We start from the raw sequence: 20277 nt of genomic DNA, 5'->3' as shown, positions 1-20277 counted from the left end.
GGTGGCAGTCCCAGGAAGGATGACACCTCTCTCCTCTCTCCTCACCTGCAGGTATCTGAAGCCATTCCCCTTCTAAAACTTGTACATTTCCTCCAGCTCTTCCAGGCCTGCAAACTTAGCTACTACGAACAATTCGCTGAAGTACTCTATCCCCACCTGCCGCCACCCCGGAACCTGGCATCAAGCCCCGCCGGCATAAACCTATGATATTCGCACATCGACATGCCTTCTAACCCAAAATTTTGCATACACTGGTTTCAAACTCACAACGCTGAGACCACCATCGGGCTCACTGAATACTGGACCCGCAAAAATGGAAGCGATGCCCTCAAACCTAGCCCCCTAGGTGACGCAGCCTCCATCCGCTCCCACACCGTTCCCTTCTCCACTGCCCATTTCCTAACCATTGCCATATTCGCCGCTCAGTCATAGTTCATCAAACTCCACTGTTGTGTTCGGTTTCTTCCTTGATCATGAAGGTACACATAGGACACAAAGATATAATTGCTACAAGTACTTATTCTTGATGGTAACCATGCATTTCTATGTACAAATGATTCCATCTCCATTACTGTAAAACCATGGAGGGAGATGCTTGTCCTCTTGTCCATCCTACTGCCAAGTGCCTGCCTCCCTTCCATCCCCCGTATATATATGTCTGTGTCTGTGTCTGGTTCCACCTGCTGGTGGGAGGTCAGAACTGTCCCGACATGTATTGGTCAGTGGCTATGTACAATGGTGCTATTATATACAAATATATACATTGGTACAACTATGTACAATTATACAGAGGTATGCCTATACACATATCACCACATCCCCCTTCCTTTGGAGATACATACTTTTACAATCATGTGCCTTAAGCACCCTTATTTTTGTAAAATAAATTTAGAGTACCCAATTATTTTTTTTCCGATTAAGGGCCAATTTAGCATGGCCAATCCACCTAACCTGCACATCTTTGGGTTGTGGGGGTGAAACCCATGCAGACACGGGGCAATTTAGCGTGGCCAATCCATCTACCTTGCACATCTTTGGAATGTGGGGGTGAAACCTACGCAGCTTCATCTCCACCTTCCTACCGAATCCCGATTACCCTTTGTCCCACTAAGAATTAAAAACCTATCTACATCCTCCTTAAATTTGTTTAGTGTTCCAGCATCCACTGCACTCTGGGGTAGAGAATTCCACTGATTCATGATCCTTTGAGTGAAGTAATTTCTCCTCATTTCTGTTTTAAGTCTGCTTCCCCAAGCCTAAAACCTAGGATGCCTACTCTGTCAATCCCCTTTAGCATTTATATACCTCAATTAGATCTCCTCTCATTCTTCTAAACTCCAGCGGATATAGGCCTAAACTGCTCCATATCTCTTCATAAGACAAGTCCTTCATCCCTGAAAATTAGCAAATTAGTGAAATGCAATTTAGCCTTCATAAAACCATGCTGACTCTGACGGATTGCATTTTGAATTTCCAAATGTCCCATTACTACTTCCTTAATAATGGATTCTAACAGTTTCCGAATGACAGACGTTAAACTAACTGGTCTTTCGTTTCCAGGTTAGGTGGATTGGCCATGATAAATTGCCCTTAGTGTCCAAAATTGCCCTTGGTGTTGGGTGGAGGTGTTGACTTTGGGTAGGGTGCTCTTTCCAAGAGCCGGTGCAGACTCAATGGGCCGAATGGCCTCCTTCTGCACTGTAAATTCAATGATAATCTATGATTAATCTAGGACAAAGGTTCGGCATAACATCGTGGGCCGAAGGGCCTGTTCTGTGCTGTATTTTTCTATGTTCTATGTTCCTATTTTCTGTCTTTCTCCCTTTTTGAACAGGGGCATTACATTGACCTTTTCCCAATCCACTGGAACCTTTCCAGAATCCAGGGAATTTTGAAATATTGTAACCAATGGATCCACCATCTCTACCGTCACTTCCTTTTGGACCCTAGATGTAGGCCATCAAGCTCAGTGGACTTGTCTGCCTTGAATCCCAATAGCTTCCTCAGTACTTTTTCATGAATGGTTTTAATGATTGTTTTAAGTTACTCCTTTTCAACAACCTCTGCATTACCTGTTACCACTGGGATGGTTCTAGTATCCTCTACTGTGAAAACTGGCAAAATATTGATTTAGTGTCTGCCATTTCTATGTCCCGCATTATTAACTCCCCAGTCTCATTCTCTAAGGGACCAACGTTGACTTTAGCTACTCTCTTCCCTTCTTGTATACATTTGGAAGCATACTTATATTTTGCATACTTATGGAAGTATACTTATATTTTGCACTAGATTTCTTTCATAATTTACATTTGCTCTTTTTGTTACTTTTTTAGCTACTGTCTGTTGATCTTTAAAAGTTTCCCAATCCTCCAGCCTGCCACTGGCCTTTGCAATATGGTATACCTCAGTTTTTGCTTTATACTGTCTTTAACTTCCTTGCATAGCTATATTGCAATTTCCCCCTCTCACACTCTTTCTTTCTCTCTGGAACATATTTTAGTTGGGAGGAATTGAATATCTCCTTAAATATCTGCCACTGTTCATCAACTGTCCTACCTTTTAGTCTTTCTGCCCAGTCCACTAGGGCCCAAACTGTCCTCATGCCTTGGTTTAACACCAGAACACTAGTGAGACTGAAGTCCATTGCCCTCAAACCAAATTTGAAATTCAAGCATGCAATGATCACTCTTCCGTAAAGGATTCTTTATTACAAGACCATTAATTAATCCCATCTCATTACACAATAGTAATTCCTAAACAGCCTGTGCCCTGGTTGGTTCCACAATATAGTGTTCCAAAAAAATAATCTCTAATACACTGCATGAAATCTCCCTCGAGGCTACCCTTGGCAATTTGATTATTCCAGTGAATATGCATATTAAAATGACCCTTGATTATTGTTGTACCTTTCTTACAAGCCCCCAGTATTTCCTGGTTTATACTGCATCCTACTGTTGAACTAGTTTTAGGGGACCTATAGATTACTCCCACCAGGGACTTCTTTCTCTTGTTATGTCTTATTTCTACCCAGACTGATTCTACATCTTGATCTTGGCATCCAAGGCCAGGTCTGAACAGAAGACTATGACGTTGCCCATGTACAGGGAGGCTTTGACTCAAGTGTCTCCACTGCCTGAGTAGTGCGAGGCTATCAGAGATATTCCCACTGGGTGCAAAGCAGGTCTGGTCATGGTGGACTACTGACTCCAGAGCAGACCTGACCCGATTGGCGATGACCTTAACTAAAATTTTATAGTCCACATTCAACAGTGAAATGGGTTGCTGATTTATAATTTCCTCCCCTTTCCCTTTCCACTTGTAGATGAGGGCGTTGATGCCTTTCCTCATGGATTCTGACATGCTCCCAACCAGAAGCTCTTGAATACCTCCAACAGGTCTGGGCCAATCCAATCCCACATAGCCAATTTCTGGGAGTTTTATTTTTCTTGAAGGATTCAAAGACCTCAGTCAATTCATCCAGAGTTAGCAGTATATCCAGGCTCTCCCGATTGCTGTCCTCTAAGACTGCTGTGACAGAGGACAGGAAGGACTGGGAGATTGTACTGTCTGTGTGTTTCATGTCATACAGTCCGACATAAAAGTTTAGTCAGGACACGGGAGTTCAAACCAAGTAAAAATAAGAACAAAGTTTCATTTACAAACAGTACATTTACACGCCCCAGTAGATCCCTATCAGGTACCTCTCTGGTCGGTGTCTTGTTTGACGACCTTATATACTTTAGGTAATTGAGATACCCCACCCCTAATGGGGGAGTTCGTACTCTGCAAGGACATGCATTCCCACCCCATAGTCACAAACACAAGGCAGTGATGGGCAAGGAGTCCATGAAATTCAGGACAGCAATCACTTCGTCCACCACAGGAAGGTCTGCTGATTTGACCTGTAGTTGAAGACAGCTAAATGCATCAGCATGCGCAATCTGGGTCCCTGGGCGGCCCTCGAATGAGTATTCATAGGCAGCCAATTACAGAGCCCAGCGCTGAATCCTTGCAGATGCTGTGGGCAGGACCGTCTTGTCCTCATAGAAATGGCCGAGCAATGGCTTGCATTCCCACCCCATAGGCCCTGTGCAGGATATTACATTCCTCCCCTCCAAAGTCCGAAGACCCCCTCGACAAGGAATGAGACGGAGAAGGAGAAGCAGATGGAGGATGTCAAAGTCTCTTCGGCTCCGGTATGTCCTTATGGAGCTGATGCGCCAGATCAGTTGGTGTATATTGCGCCGGTGAACGGCATCGGCGGCAGGAATGACGTAGTGGGCGAAAGCCAGGAGGCAACTGAACGACAGAGTCGGCATCCGAGACCTCCTAGGTTTGCAGCTCCATCTTGGAGTCTGATGAGGCAACATCAGGCATGTCAGCGTCAAAAGAAACTGGAGGCATCACAGCAGGCTGGTTCAACAACGGAGCTGGAGGATCCAGGGTAGGCTTCTTTCGAGGCACTTCACGAGGGAGCAATCATCATGAGCAAATGTGATCCAGGTGTAGTTTCATTAGTTGCCCACGGACCCGAACTTGGTAAGAGACTGGTCCCTTTTGATGGAAGACAATCCCAGAGAGCCAGTGAGCACCGTTGCTGAAGTTACGAATGAACACTATCGTCAGGTGCAAAGCGGCGATGAGGTCAATGTCGAACTGGACAACGCCGTTGCGAATCTTGGTTACGATGCACATTCGTGCCGATGTCCGGCAGAATCAAACTCCGCCATGTACGAAGTTTATGATCCTTTAACATCTCTGTGTGGGCTACCCCAGTTATTGCGTGGTGTGGTGCTGAATGAAAATAAAATCTTGCCAGTCTCGTGTCCACCGAGCCGGATGTCTGTTTCTTGAGCCCCTGTTTAACCATCTACACAGCCCTCTGGGTGCCAAACTATTTGATGCCGGATGTTTCGGGGCAGTTCAGACGTGACGTTGCTCTTCACCAAAGCGGCAAATTCCTCACTCGTGAAGGAGGCCCCGTTATCGATCACGGGTACCTCCGGGATTCTGTGGGTGGAAAGCAGAAATGCACAATCACTTGATGGTTGCCTGGGAGGTGGTTGTTGCCATCTTGTGGACCTCCAGCCACTTCTAATGGGTGTCCACCAGGACGAGAAACATTGAACCCAGGAAGGGACTAGCGAAATCCGTGTGCACACCGGTCACTCCTAAGGATGCAGATGCATCACTGTGGGGAGCTTCTTGTACACCTGACAGATGGAGCACTGCAGGTCTAATATCTCGATATCCATGTCCAATCCCGGCCATCAGATGTAGCTTCTCACCAGCATTTCAATTTTGGACACTACAGAATGTTCATTGTGTCGGTCCTTCAGTACGGCAGCCTGTCCCTTTGCCAGAACAACAACCTTGCTACGCCTCAGGAGAATATCGCCCTCAACAATCAACTCCAACAACTTTGCGGAGAAAGCCTTCAACTTCCCGGCAACTGCCGATGCAGCCCACCGTGTAGCACCAGATGAATCACCGAAGCAAGCAAACAGTCACAAACACAAGGCAGTGATGGGCAAGGAGTCCATGAAATTCAGGACAGCAATCACTTCGTCCACCACAGGAAGGTCTGCAGATTTGACATGTAGTGGAAGACAGGTAAACGCATCAGCATGCACAATCTGGGTCCCTGGGCGGTGCTCGAATGAGTATTCATAGGCAGCCAATTACAGAGCCCAGCGCTGAATCCTTGCAGATGCTGTGGGCGGGACCGTCTTGTCCTCATGGAAATGGCCGAGCAATGGCTTGTGATCGGTGATGATAAAATAATTCCGACCATAGACATATTGATGAAATCACTTCACACTAAATACGACCGCCAGACACTCTTTTCGATCTGGGCATACTTCCTTTTGGCCGCAGCCAGCATCCGTGAGGCAAAAGCGATCCGATGGGCATGGTCGTCGTCCATTCAAGGAGACAAAACTTCCCCAACATCATATGGCGAAGCATTGCATGTGACGGAAAACAGCTTTGAGGAGTCAAAATGTGTCAACACCCCTGGGGAAGATAACCATCATAGATTATCATAGAATTTACAGTGCAGAAGGAGGCCATTCGGCCCATCGAGCCTGCACCGGCTCTTGGAAAGAGCACCCCACCCAAACACACACCTCCACTCTATCCCCATAACCTAGTAACCCCACCCAACACTAAGGGCAATTTTGGACACTAGGGGCAATTTATCATGGCCAATCCACCTAACCTGCACAACTTTGGACTGTAGGAGGAAATCGGAGCACCCGGAGAAATCCCACGCAGACACGGGGAGGATGTGCAGACTCCGCACAGACAGTGACCCAAGCTGGAATCGAACCTGGGACCATGGAGCTGTGAAGCAATTGTGCTATCCACAATGCTACCGTGCTGCCCATCGCTTCACCTTGTAAAACACCATATCCCGGTCCCAATCCCAAGGCTGGTGCTTTTTCAAAAGCAAGTGGAGGGGGGCAAAAATGGTTGCCAAATTCGGAATGAAGCGCCCATAATAATTCACTAATCCAAGAAAAGAGCAAAGTTCCATGCTTTTGTGAGGGCCACAAAGAATCCAGCATGAGTTTGTAGAGTCAAACTGAAAGTAACTCTATTTCCAACAATATGTACACAGGGCCAATTGTTCACCACTGGTTCCCTTTGTATCCGGTACCACACTGGCCAGCTCTATTTATACAGCTGCACCGATAATGATTGCCAACAACAGCCCCCCCCCCCCCCCCCCCCGACCCCCCCCACCCCCGCCTTTATTGGGGGAGTTCATAATCTTCAATGAACATTGGGTAACCAATTGTCCCAGCCAATAGGATCCAGGCAGGTTATAACACATGATGTCTCGCGGATCGGGGGCCATTTAATTGCCCGAATCCTTTCGATAACAAGGTGTAAGCCATCTCGGTCCTCCAATATCCCAAATAGACCACGTATTTTGCGTGGAGCAAGCACTTCATGTAGGCGAACCCCACAGTTGGAAAACCGTTTCAACACTACCTTGAGGTTCTACAAATATTCTTGTTCTGTGGCCTCTGTGACTCACATGTCACCTCAGTAAACCGCCATGCACGGCATACACGCAGGATGTTCTACATGACAGGCTGGAAGACTGAACGCTGAAGAGATTCTGAACGGAAGACGGGTATACTGTTGCTCTCTTTGGTGTTGTCTCTTAATTTGGCTCTATTTAATTATGGTTGCTCAAGAGTCGGCAGATATCTTTTGACACCGCCACATGGTTCAGAACTGAATACTGATCACAGACTCGATACACCAGTTAGTAAGTTCAAAAGTAATGCTCATTTATTTACGCACAGTCAAATCTACTCATGCATAAATTCTACAAACTAAACTATCACTATTACTAAAGCCTATACTTAGCTTCGGGTGCCCACTCAGTCAGAGGAACAATGGCCGTTGCTTGGTTCTGAGGCTGCTGGGTTGAGCTGTTTACAGGATAGCAACTAGGAGCGTCTATCTCGTAGCGTGCGTTGACTTGGAACTTACTTGGTCTGACGCAGCAACTCAGCAGGTCTCTCTTCGCTGAGAGCCAAGGCCAAAGAAGAAAGATTCTCTCCTGGGTAATACCGTTTATACCTGAAATGGCTTCGCGCACTTTTGGGCGGGCCTTGAACTTGGCCTCAATTAATTGGGCCTTTCCCAATCATTCTTATCGATCTTCCTCCAATAGAGGGGTGGGTTCCCTGGTTGCTGGGCGTGTCCTAGGTGGCCGTTGGTTTGCTTTGTTTGAGTCTCCTCTGGCGCCGGGGTGTCTGCCTTAACATTGTTTATCTAAATGTTTCCCTTTTGTCCCCGGAGATGGCTCATTAGTATGTAGATGGCTTAGCAGTTTCTGTCCTGTCTGAGAGCCAAGGCTCTAATCAACAGACAGACCTTGCACCTGCTTGTTTCTCAGTATTGTCCAATTTTCCCTGCATTCTTTGCAAGTGTCCATTTTGTAATCGGGACGTGGCCATCCCAGATGGCTACACTTCCTCCTTGTGATCCTCAACGCGAAGCATGAAGGATCACACTACTGCATCGTCTTCATCCTCTGACCAAACGGGGCACCTATACTTAGACTCTACACTGTCCTATCCTATGCAACACAATTTTACCTAAACCATTTAAAATACATTCATTAACATAAAACTCTACGGGGCTCTATGACATTAATACATGCATTACAGAAAAGTAAAAGTAAAAAAACTGGAACCTCGAACTATTCTCAATAAACTATCCTTATTCAAACAATCCAAAAATAATCTACACATCTTAACCTGTACAAAATAGCAGCACACAAATTTCTCTGTCCTGGCAGTCAGACACAGATGTTTACATCTCGTTATTTCACAGAATACATAAGGAAAAATGGATGCACTTTAATCCGTCCCAATGGATTCGGGGGTCTGGTGAAATCCGAAAATGGGGGACCTAAACCTGTATACCAGGGTGCGAGAGCGATATGCTCTCTTTCGTCATTTCCTAACTCTAAATGTTTGCACGACACTGCAAAGTATCGTCAGCACTTAGAGTGCTTCGACTACATATGAGAGTGAGTACAGGTGATAAACTTATCACACCAGGTCGGGGTATTGCTAGCTGTCGCGGGGCTAGTTATCTCGGGGTTCCGTGTATTGCAGGGGTGAGAATCATTTACGGTTTGTGTGGTAGGGGTCGGGGGGTAGCGTCCGCGCGCAACTGAAGGGATCCCGCTGAGATTAATTTGAACACGGAGGCTGTCTTCATCTTTGTCGGTCTTCTTCTTTGTCTTCCTCTGGGGTTCCTGGGGTTCCAGAGTTCTGTGAACACAAGCATAATTTCTGTTATTATCTTGTTTAAGATATCGTATGTCTGTCTGTCTGTCCTTTGTTGCCAATTTCCCTTTATAATTGGTCACCATCTGTGACTCCCTCATTTTTTTTTAAAGCCAAATCTTTGGGACAAGACATCCAAGAAATTACTGCCGTACTGCGAGCCGTCTCGCAGCCTGTGTGATTTACCATCCCAGTGTTTGAGGATGTAAATAGCATAGGGAAGCAACCTAAGGGTTGCCAAAACCAAACAAAAGAATTTTGAACATAACGAGCCAAAATGGGGTGTGTATGGGCTGCAGCGGGTAAGAAATGGGTGGAATCCCCGGGTAGGACGGTGATCAATGCCATATGTGCTCTACCTGAGCGTAGCTGACCAGAGGGGGGGGTCCTCAGGCAGGGCGGGGACCAATGCCGTTTCTCCACTGCCTGATCAACCGGCAAGAACGGGTAAAATGTGGTCATCGTGGGGGCTTCCTCTCGAATCAGGAGAGTAGTTATGACTGTGTTCTGTCGACAAACTAGTTCCTATGAACGGTTGTCTGGCGACAAACGTGTATCTTTAAACTGGTTTCTGTTGACAAACTAGTTCCTCTGAACTATTGTCTGGGGACAAACTTTTCCATTAACAGGCATTGGGCGTCAAAGGAGTGGTAACGTGGGGCTGTGAAAACTTTCGAGTTTACGAACAACATTTAACGTTAACACTAACAAACAAACATGGTGCAGGTTCCATCAGAAAATAGGATACCGTAAATCACATTTGGTTTGGGGTGTAACTAGCATATGGAGGGGGTGTAGCGTGACCGAAGAAGAGAGGAAGGAGGAGCGAAACAAAAATGAAGTAGCATTGCTGAGGTATCACTCCCATGAGAAGTGGTGGGGAAGCGCTCACAGTTTGCATGGGGCAGCTGGGACCTTGTAGCTGCTGTGGGTGGGGGCGTATCTAGCTGGTGGTGGGGGTCTCCTGCAATCTCGGGTGAAGTGTCCTGACTGCCCCAGTTGTAACATGACCCCTGGGGCATGTAAGGTGGAGCAGGCTCTCTGGGGTATTGCTCCCTTGGGTATGGTTCCCTGGGTGAGGGGTTGGGGCTGTTGGTGTCATTGCTGGTTCGGGGGGCATTTGTGGGCTGATTCCGTTGCTGTTTCAGGGGGGCTTGACATTCTTGTGTGTAATGCCCTAACTGTCCGCAATTATAACACTCCTGGGATTTGGGTTGCGGCGGGCTGTTCCTGCCCTCATTTACCCATGCGGGGTTCTGGTGCGCTTCAACTGGATTCACGTCTGCCTGCTCTTCATCGGGTTTTATAAATGCGGTTTTATCTTGGACTGATTGCTCCCAAGTGCGGGACAACCTTTTCGAAACCCATTTTTCATTGTGGGCCTCGTCTGAGGGGGTCATAATTTGCGCAAGCTTTCTGTCCTGCATCTGTCGCGTGAGAGACTAGGATTAGAGTCCATTTGGCCATATTATCTGGGGACAAATGGGCGCGGGCTAACTCTCCAAAAACTGCTGTGAAATGTATCCACAAGCGTCCAGCAAACGCTGTGGGGTGCTCTGTCTTCTTTTGCCTACACTTATTTAGGCCTTCTACAGGGTCTCCTCTGTTAAAGCCGATCGCATCAAGGATCGCTGTGTGCATCTCTTGGAGTGTGCCTCCTCCTACATTCTGTGGGTCGGGAAGGGCTGCCACGACTGAAGGGTCGAGACTTAAAACTGTGAGCTTCACTTGCTCTTTTTCGTCCAGGGCGTACATGGTAGCCTGTTGTTTGATTTTCATGAAAAATTGGCGGGGGACTGAAGTGGGAAGGAACGATGTAATTTTTCCATACGCATCCCGTAATTGGGTCACGGTTAACGGAGTTGTATAAAGGAAATCTGCTTCTCCTGCTGTGGCCCTGCGGTGTGTGGTTACAGGGTTCATGGGGGTGTGTTCTGCCTGTTTGGTTGGGGGTTGGGGCGCTTTCCTTTTCTGGGGTTTGTCCCATGTACATATCTATGGGCAGTCTCGTTCAATTCATGCCAGTCGGGGCCGTTTTCTTGATCTAAATGTGGTCCAAATGTGCTTTGAAGCCCATTTTGAACGGAAAGCAGAGATTGCAATTCTGCAACTTGCTTCCGGCACTTTGCGTGGTCTACGGCACTTTTAAATCTCTATTCTCCTTCTCTACCTCGCTCATGTCTACCTCACTACTTCTGTCTCTCTCCTCTATCTCTCTACGGAGCGTCCTAACAACCTCCTCTGTGCCTCGCAATTGTGCCAAAAAGGACACGATTGCCATTGGCTCGCGAGCTTTCCCCAAGCTCTTCTTGTGGATCTCTGGCAGGTTGTCCCACCAAGTATGTCCTACACTCCCGGGACCTGTTTCCTCATTAGCGCAGAATTCACTCCAAAGGGGCCATCCTTTCCCTTTGAGATATTTCCTGATCTCATCTTCCCAAACGGGACACTGTCCTACTCTACTGGTCGCTGTGACCTTGAATTCCTGGGGGTTCATAAAGTGTTCCTTTGCCTCCATTGCCATTTTCTCTATCTAGGTTCTCTACTGAATTTGGAACAGGGGGTGATAAAGTGGTGATGTAAACACGGGTACGGCTTACGCTAATTTCCGGCCCACAAAACTCCCGACAGCTTTACGCAACAAAATCTCTCAGGTTTACCTTATATCCCTGTTAGTACGCATGCATTAACACACTTCCGAATCCCGGAGGCTTGATCAGTACTGTCCTTACACTTGTGGTTTTTCTGTTTCCAATTGGATTCTCAATTCAAATTTTGGGTTCTCTCGGAGTGGTTAGGCCACTTCTAAATCGAGTCCCACCAGAGTCGCCAGTAAATGTTGCTCTCTTTGGTGTTGTCTCTTAATTTGGCTCTGTTTAATTACATTTGCTCAAGAGTCCCTTGTGCATATTAGTGGTGATGCACTTCCATGAGACTTTGTCGATCTCCAGTTGTAGATAAGTGTTGCTCATGTCAAATTTTGCGAATGTACAGCCACCGGCCAATGTCATAAAAAATCCTCAATGCGAGGTAAAGGGTAGCGTTCTAAACTCAAAGCTGTCTTCACTGTCAATTTATAGTCTCCGCAGAGGTGGACTGTATGATCTGGCTTCATCACGGGGACCACCGGCACCGACCAATCAGTGAAGCGCACTGGTCAAATAATGTCCAAACTTTCCAAACGCTGAAGTTTGGTCTCAAACCTCTCCACTACTGTGTAGGGAACTGGGCGGGCACCAAAGTACCGCAGCTGAGCGCCTGGGTTCCCCTGGATTTTGGTCACAGCCCCTTTAATGGTACCCAAACCAGGCTGGAAAATCTCCGCGAATTTTCTCAGTACCGTACACAAACCATCAGAGCCCACTGATAAAATCTTTATATGAGTGTCACAAGTAGGCTTACATTAACACTGCAATGAGGTTACTGTGAAAATCCCCAAGTCGCCACACGACGGCACCTGTTCAGGTAAACTGAGGGAGAATTCAGAATGTCCAATTCACCTAACAGCATGTCTTTCCGGACTTGTGGGAGGAAACCAGAGCACCCGGAGGAAACCCGCGCAGACACGAGGAGAGCGTGCAGACTCCGCACAGACAGTGACCCAAGCCAGGAATCAAACCCAAGTCTTTGGCGCTGTGAAGCAACAGTGCTAACTACTGTGCTACCGTGCCGCCCAGTGGGAGGATAGGCTGCCAATCCAACTGCAGCTGGTGTAGCCAATCGTGGCCCAACAGGCAAGGGCCATTTCCTTGCACAACAATGACTGGCGCCTATAAACCATCGGTGTGTGGGTGGACCCCAAAATATTCAGTCGTCCCCCTGTATAAGTGACCAAATGATCTGCTGTGTCGGCCAGAGACAAAGTATGTACTCCTTGTTTGATAAGATCAAACTAGGTGAAGGTAATGTCGCCATTGTCCCAGATGACCATCGGCTGCTTTCCTCTTTGAGGGATGAGCTGACTGGTGGTGGTTTAACCTGAGGCTCACCACACCTCAGGTGAGCGGCAGGTTTGAGAAGGCAGGGCCTTCATGAATTACCTCAGCCGGTACGGGAATTGAACCTGCGCTGGTGGCCTTGTTCTGCATCATAAACCAGCTATCTAGCCAGCTGAGCTAAACCCTCTGCTATCTGCGCCACTACAGAAGTGGCCACTCCTGTATCCAGCTCCATCTGGAGCATATGACCATTAGCTTGCATCGGAATGTGAATAGGGGCCACAGGGGGCTAAACAGCTGCATTTCAGCCTCAAGTGGCCTCTTCTGGGACATCCAAATGCAAGGCTCGTGATATTGTTGGCTCGGAGAAATAACGCATTCGTTCAGTGCATTAATTCCAGTCTGCAACACCGGCGTCAAATCCATCACTGCCTAAACAGAGGCATGGCAAATCAAATAGATCCATACCTGGGTCCAGAAAATAGGGGAGGTGGCACAGCTGAGTAAGTCGCAGCATCGACAGCAAACCAGTTTATCCCTCGTTGCCAGTTAAGGAAGGTCGTGGCAGTCCAAATCGAGTAAAAATAAGAATAAAGTTTTATTTACAAACAGTACATTTACACTCCCGGTAGACCTCTACTGGATACTTCTCTGGTCCGTGCCTTATTGGCGACCCAGGTAATTGAGATACCCTGCCCCTAGTGGGGGAGCTCGTACTCCACAAGGAGCACAGCAAAGACAAGCATTCCCAACCCGTAGTCCCTGAGCGCAGTGGCGGACCTACATTTTTGGGGCCCTGAAGCTTGAACTGTTATGGGGGCCCCTTCGCAACCAGCAACGAGGTCTGGGTAACCACTGTTATCTTCTTCAATGGGGTTGTTCCACGACAGATCACCACAAATCTTTTAAAAATGTAACCACTACATCTCAGATTTTGATTAAAATTGCTGTACTGGATTATCTCACATGTCAAAGTCACTGGTGTGAATAAAAATTTCCTATGCCTTATAGTTTTCGAGTTATGGGGGGATGAAAATTCGGGAAATGTTATATACATGCATGATGCATCATAGAATGATGAAATAAAACATAGAAAAGACCACAGTCAATATAATCTTTTATTTTAGACACCTATGAGAATACGTACTACATGAAGCACATTTTACAAAATACTCTTTTTTCTGTTTTTTCTAGCAACATATTCACGTACAGTTTTGTCATATGAGAGCTTCCTTGCAATGTAATTTTCTAGAGATAATATGCAGAAAAATTAAGCGCTCTTCAGTCATGGTAGACCGAAATTTGTTCTTTATAAAGGATAGCTTTGAAAAATTCCTTTCTGCTTCACAGCTCGTGATAGGCATTGTCAAGTACAGCTTAAGCGCAGTAGTAATATTGGGGAACACTTCAATTAGGTGTTGCTCACAAACAAGCTGAAGAACTTCTGCGCATTGCATTTTAGATGGCATGTTTTCTTCTGATTTCTGGGATTCCCTAAGGTGCAAATATTCTTTGAACTGATAACACTCGTTTACTAATTTGTGGTCAATATCATCTTTGTAATACGATATTATAAGTTTAATACCGTCCTCATCAATTTCAGAATTGTTCACCAATTCTGAGAGGAACTTGAACCTTTTTGCAATCTGCTCCTATGGGTCAATCCTCTTGCGTAACTGGATTATCAAGCAGTCCTAGAGTTGATATGGAACTTGTATCCTAAATTTGTCAGCTCCTCTCAAAGAAGCAATACCACTTGTTCCATCTGAAAATTTCCTTGTAACAATGCGTTTGGAAGCATCAGAATAACTTGAGGTGATATCTTCGCACAAACCTTTTGCTTCTGATTCATAGTGTGCAATCCTATCGACTGAATTTTCCCTGAGTTCTTTAACAGACGAAAGTAAGGATGGTAGCAGAAGATAACCGTCAAAGAACAAAGAACAACAAAGAACAAAGAAATGTACAGCACAGGAACAGGCCCTTCGGCCCTCCAAGCCCGTGCCGACCATGCTGCCCGACTAAACTACAATCTTCTACATTTCCTGGGTCCATATCTCTCTATTCCCATCCTATTCATGTATTTGTCAAGATGCCCCTTAAATGTCACTATCGTCCCTGCTTCCACCACCTCCTCCGGTAGCGTGTTCCAGGCACCCACTACCCTCTGTGTAAAAAACTTGCCTCGTACATCTACTCTAAACCTTGCCCCTCTCACCTTAAACCTATGCCCCCTAGTAATTGACCTCTCTACCCTGGGGAAAAGCCTCTGACTATCCACTCTGTCTATGCCCCTCATAATTTTGTATACCTCTATCAGGTCTCCCCTCAACCTCCTTCGTTCCAGTGAGAACAAACCGAGTTTATTCAACCGCTCCTCATAGCTAATGCGCTCCATACCAGGCAACATTCTGGTAAATCTCTTCTGCACCCTCTCTAAAGCCTCCACATCCTTCTGGTAGTGTGGCGACCAGAATTGAACACTATACTCCAAGTGTGGCCTAACTAAGGTTCTATACAGCTGCAACATGACTTGCCAATTCTTATACTCAATGCCCCGGCCAATGAAGGCAAGCATGCCATATGCCTTCTTGACTACCTTCTCCACCTGTGTTGCCCCTTTCAGTGACCTGTGGACTTGTACTCCTAGATTTCTCTGACTTTCAATACTCTTGAGGGTTCTACCATTCACTGTATATTTCCTACCTGCATTAGACCTTCCAAAATGCATTACCTCACATTTGTCCGGATTAAACTCCATCTGCCATCTCTCCGCCCAAGTTTCCAAACAATCTAAATCCTGCTGTATCCTCTGACAGTCCTCATCGCTATCCGCAATTCCACTAACCTTTGTGTCGTCTGCAAACTTACTAATCAGACCTGTTACATTTTTCTCCAAATCATTTATATATACTACAAACAGCAAAGGTCCCAGCACTGATCCCTGCGGAACACCACTGGTCACAGCTCTCCAATTAGAAAAGCATTCTTCCATTGCTACTCTCTGCCTTCTATGACCTAGCCAGTTCTGTATCCACCTTGCCAGCTCACCCCTGATCAACAAACAATTACATAAAACCAGGTGTTTGGAGTTTCTTACTTGTTTTGTTGAAACGCTCCAGCACTTCTTCCCAAACGACTGTTAAAATAGCATATTCCAGCTTTACCAACTTGTGGTATAAAGTCTTTGGATCTCATTTACATTCAGGCTTCTCTTCTGAGTCTTCAAAAATACGTTTGAGAGTTTGTAAAATACCCATATATCCATTATTAATTGCCCGGACTGCTTCATAGTGTGCAGACCATCTAGTTACACTTAAGCTCTTTAGAGAAAAATGTAGATTGCCCTGTGTGTTTAAAATCCCCCATCTTCGTGAAGATCGAGAAAAGAAAACATACAGCTCCTGCAAAATGCCAAAATAGTCAACAACTTCAGGTACAGTAGACACTGCCTTTTCTCCAACAAGGTGAAGTGAATGGGCTTCACATGGTACATAGTCTGCGTACCTGTTAATGTTTTTAAAGAGTACTTGCAGCCCTTTCTCCGAGCCCTTCATGTTAGATGCATTTTCGTAGGACTGACCACGGATATTTTCAAGTGAAAGCTTATGTTCACCCAGAACTTGTTGTATTTTGTTGATCAAGGTCGTGGATGAATGGTTTTCTAGCGGTAAAAATGTTAAAAATCTCTCACAGGGTTTTCCATTATAGCAGTATCGAATACAATTACCAGCTGGTCAACATGTGTCAGGTCAGGTGTAGAGTCAACAATAATAGAGTAGTATTTGGTGTCCAGGTTGCTGATTTGATTCACAATTTCATCTTGCACATGCTTTCCCATAATTTCTATCAATTCTTCATACACGGGTTTGGATAGGTAAGTAGTATTTACTTTTTCATTTTTACATTTCTCGCGATGTTCATGTAAAAATGGGTCGAACTCTGCAATATGGCCCCCAGGAAGTTTCCATTATTTGGTGAGCCCCACTTCTCCTCATAACCTCTAAATGCTAAACCTCTTTCACTTAAAAACTTTATAACAGCTACAGCTCTTTTCAGTACTTCAAAATAGTACTGTATGGTTTTTCTCATCTGTTCTTCAAGTTGCTGATACACAGTATTTTTATTTGACTTTCTTGTTATCCAACACAACATCACACTCTTTTTTTTTTAATAAATATTTTATTGAAAATTTTTGGTCAACCAACACAGTACATTGTGCATCCTTTACACAATATTATTATTTTTATAATATAAATATTTTATTGAAATTTTTGGTCAACCAACACAGTACATTGTGCATCCTTTACACAATATTATAACAACACAAATAACAATGACCTATTTTATAAACAAAAAATGAATAAATAATAAATAACAAAAATGAAAACTAACCCTAATTGGCAACTGCTTTATCACAAGTAACACTCTCCAAAAATATAATTTAACAGTCCAATATATAATTATCTGTCGCAACGACCTATACATTAGTATATATTAACAACCCTGAGAGTCCTTCTGGTTCCTCCTCCCCCCCCCCGATCCTGGGCTGCTGCTGCTGCCTTCTTTTTTCCATTCCATCTATCTTTCTGCGAGGTATTCGACGAACGGTTGCCACCGCCTGGTGAACCCTTGAGCCGACCCTCTTAGAACGAACTTAATCCGCTCTAGCTTTATAAACCCTGCCATGTCATTTATCCAGGTCTCCACCCCCGGGGGCTTGGCTTCTTTCCACATTAACAATATCCTGCGCCGGGCTACTAGGGACGCAAAGGCCAAAACATCGGCCTCTCTCGCCTCCTGCACTCCCGGCTCTTGTGCAACCCCAAATATAGCCAACCCCCAGCTTGGTTCGACCCGGACCCCCACTACTTTTGAAAGCACCTTTGTCACCCCCATCCAAAACCCCTGTAGTGCCGGGCATGACCAAAACATATGGGTATGATTCGTTGGGCTTCTCGAGCACCTCGCACACCTATCCTCCACCCCAAAAAATTTACTGAGCCGTGCTCCAGTCATATGCGCCCTGTGTAATACCTTAAACTGAATCAGGCTTAGCCTGGCACACGAGGACGACGAGTTTACCCTGCTTAGGGCATCTGCCCACAGCCCCTCCTTGATCTCCTCACCCAGCTCTTCTTCCCATTTCCCTTTTAGTTCATCTACCATAGTCTCCCCTTCGTCCCTCATTTCCCTATATATATCTGACACCTTACCATCCCCCACCCATGTCTTTGAGATCACTCTGTCCTGCACCTCTTGTGTTGGGAGCTGTGGGAATTCCCTCACCTGTTGCCTCGCAAAAGCCCTCAGTTGCATATACCTGAATGCATTCCCTTGGGGCAACCCATATTTCTCGGTCAGCGCTCCCAGACTCGCGAACTTCCCATCCACAAACAGATCTTTCAGTTGCGTTATTCCTGCTCTTTGCCACATTCCATATCCACCATCCATTCCCCCCGGGGCAAACCTATGGTTGTTTCTTATCGGGGACCCCCCCAAGGCTCCAGTCTTTCCCCTATGCCGTCTCCACTGTCCCCAAATCTTCAGTGTAGCCACCACCACCGGGCTTGTGGTGTAGTTCCTCGGTGAGAACAGCAATGGGGCTGTCACCATAGCCTGTAGGCTAGTCCCCCTACAGGACGCCCTCTCTAATCTCTTCCACGCCGCTCCCTCCTCCTCTCCCATCCACTTACTCACCATTGAAATATTAGCGGCCCAATAATACTCACTTAGGCTCGGTAGTGCCAGCCCCCCCCTATCCCTGCTACGCTGTAAGAATCCCTTCCTCACTCTCGGGGTCTACCCGGCCCACACAAAACCCATGATGCTCTTTTCAATCCTTTTAAAAAAAGCCTTCGTGATCACCACCGGGAGACACTGAAACACAAAGAGGAATCTCGGGAGGACCACCATCTTAACCGCCTGCACCCTCCCTGCCAGTGACAGGGATACCATATCCCATCTCTTGAAATCCTCCTCCATTTGTTCCACCAACCGCGTTAAATTTAACCTATGCAATGTGCCCCAATTCTTGGCTATCTGGATCCCCAGGTAACGGAAGTCCCTTGTTACCTTCCTCAACGGTAGGTCCTCTATTTCTCTACTCTGCTCCCCTGGATGCACCACAAACAACTCACTTTTCCCCATGTTCAATTTATACCCTGAAAAATCCCCAAACTGGCATCCCCTCCGCCAGGTCTGCCACGTATAGTAGCAAATCGTCCGCATACAAAGATACCCGGTGTTCTTCTCCTCCTCTAAGTACTCCCCTCCACTTCTTGGAACCCCTCAACGCTATCGCCAGGGGCTCAATCGCCAGTGCAAACAATAATGGGGACAGAGGGCATCCCTGCCTTGTCCCTCTATGGAGCCGAAAATATGCAGATCCCCGTCCATTCGTGACCACGCTCGCCATCGGGGCCCTATACAACAGCTGCACCCATCTAACATACCCCTCTCCAAAACCAAATCTCCTCAACACCTCCCACAAATAATCCCACTCCACTCTATCAAATGCTTTCTCGGCATCCATCGCCACTACTATCTCCGTTTCCCCCTCTGGTGGGGCCATCATCATTACCCCTAACAGCCTCTGTATATTCGTGTTCAGCTGTCTCCCCTTCACAAACCCAGTTTGGTCCTCGTGGACCACCCCCGGGACACATTCCTCTATTCTCATTGCCATTACCTTGGCCAGGATCTTGGCATCTACATTTAGGAGGGAAATAGGTCTATAGGACCCGCATTGTAGCGGGTCCTTTTCCTTCTTTAAGAGAAGTGATATTGTTGCTTCAGACATAGTCGGGGGCAGTTGTCCCCTTTCTTTTGCCTCATTAAAGGTCCTCGTCAATACCGAGGCGAGCAAGTCCACATATTTTCTATAGAATTCGACTGGGAATCCATCCGGTCCCGGGGCCTTTCCCGCCTGCATGCTCCTAATTCCTTTCACCACTTCTTCTACCTCGATCTGTGCTCCCAGTCCCACCCTTTCCTGCTCTTCCACCTTGGGAAATTCCAGCCGATCCAAGAAACCCATCATTCTCTCCCTCCCATCCGGGGGTTGAGCTTCATATAATTTTTTATAAAATGTCTTGGACACTCCATTCACTCTCTCCGCTCCCCGCTCCATCGCTCCTTTCTCATCCCTCACTCCCTCTATTTCCCTCGCTGCTCCCCTTTTCCTCAATTGGTGTGCCAGCAACCTGCTCGCCTTCTCCCCATATTCGTACTGTACACCTTGTGCCTTCCTCCATTGTGACTCTGCAGTGCCCGTAGTCAGCAAGTCAAATTCTACATGTAGCCTTTGCCTTTCCCTGTACAGTCCCTCCTCCGGTGCTTCCGCATATTGTCTGTCCACCCTCAAAAGTTCTTGCAGCAACCGCTCCCATTCCTTACTCTCCTGCTTCCCTTTATGTGCCCTTATTGATATCAGCTCCCCTCTAACCACCGCCTTCAGCACCTCCCAGACCACTCCCACCTGGACCTCCCCATTATCATTGAGTTCCAAGTACTTTTCA

The sequence above is a fragment of the Scyliorhinus torazame genome, chromosome 11 (assembly GCF_047496885.1).
Source record: "Scyliorhinus torazame isolate Kashiwa2021f chromosome 11, sScyTor2.1, whole genome shotgun sequence".
Lineage (NCBI taxonomy): Eukaryota > Metazoa > Chordata > Chondrichthyes > Carcharhiniformes > Scyliorhinidae > Scyliorhinus > Scyliorhinus torazame.
Note: the sequence above shows the minus strand (reverse complement) of the source record.